This window comes from Gossypium hirsutum, chromosome A03 (genome assembly GCF_007990345.1).
Source record: "Gossypium hirsutum isolate 1008001.06 chromosome A03, Gossypium_hirsutum_v2.1, whole genome shotgun sequence".
Lineage (NCBI taxonomy): Eukaryota > Viridiplantae > Streptophyta > Magnoliopsida > Malvales > Malvaceae > Gossypium > Gossypium hirsutum.
Window position 1 is genome coordinate 31254024 of NC_053426.1, and position 1078 is coordinate 31255101.

Genomic DNA, 1078 nt, shown 5'->3' on the forward strand with positions numbered 1-1078 from the left:
ATGAGTTACTTTGAGGACTACTTCTGTGAATGAGATTATTATGGTTGGGGAATGTCAAAATTATCTTACTAATGGGCTTTTCACTTTGGTAGCTAAGAATTTGGTTTGTAAAGGGTGTGATGCCTATCTCGCATACATCTTAGACACGAATACGGATAGTGTTGCATTGCAGAATATTCATGTGGTGAAGGAGTTTCCTGACATCTTTCCTGAGGAGTAGCTTGGTCTACCTCCTAAACATGAGGTCGAGTTTGGAATTGAGTTGCTACCTGGGACAAAACTTGTGTCCATTGCACCTTATCGCATGGCACTTAAAGAACTCAATGAGCTTAAGGCTCAATTACAACAATTGATGGATTGTGGCCTCATAAGGCAAAGTGTGTCGTCATGGGGAGCTCTAGCCCCTTTTTTTGTTAAAAATAAGGATGGATTTATGAGGCTATGCATAGATTACCATTAGCTAAATAATTTGACCATAAAGAATAAATATCCATTTTCGAGGATCGATGACTTATTCAACCAATTCCATGGTGCTATAGCCTTCTCTAAGATTGATATGAGGTCAGGGTATTGCCAGTTGCAAGTGAAGGAGGTTGATATGCCAAAGACTACTTTTAGGACTTAGTATGGGCACTATGAGTTCTTAGTGATGCCCTTCAAGCTTACAAATGCTCCTGTCGTATTCATGGACTTAATGGATAAGGTCTTTCAACCCTATCTTAATCAATTCATTGTAGTCTTCATCGATGATATCTTGATCTACTCCAAGCCTAAGTTGGAGCATAAAGAACACTTAAGGTTGGTCCTTCAAACCTTACATGAGAAAAAGTTTTATAAGAAGCTCAATAAATGCAAGTCTTCACTCCGTTAGGTAATGTTTTTGGGACACGTATTACCTGTTAAGGGTATTCACATAGATCCAAAAAAAATCGAGGCTATTTTAGATTAGAAGAAGCCTAAGGCTGTTAGTGAGATTCGGAGTTTTCTCAGACTTTTTGGCTATTATTGGAGGTTTGTAGAAGGATTTTCATTATTTGCGACTTCGATGAATAAGCTGTTGAGAAAGACTACACCATTT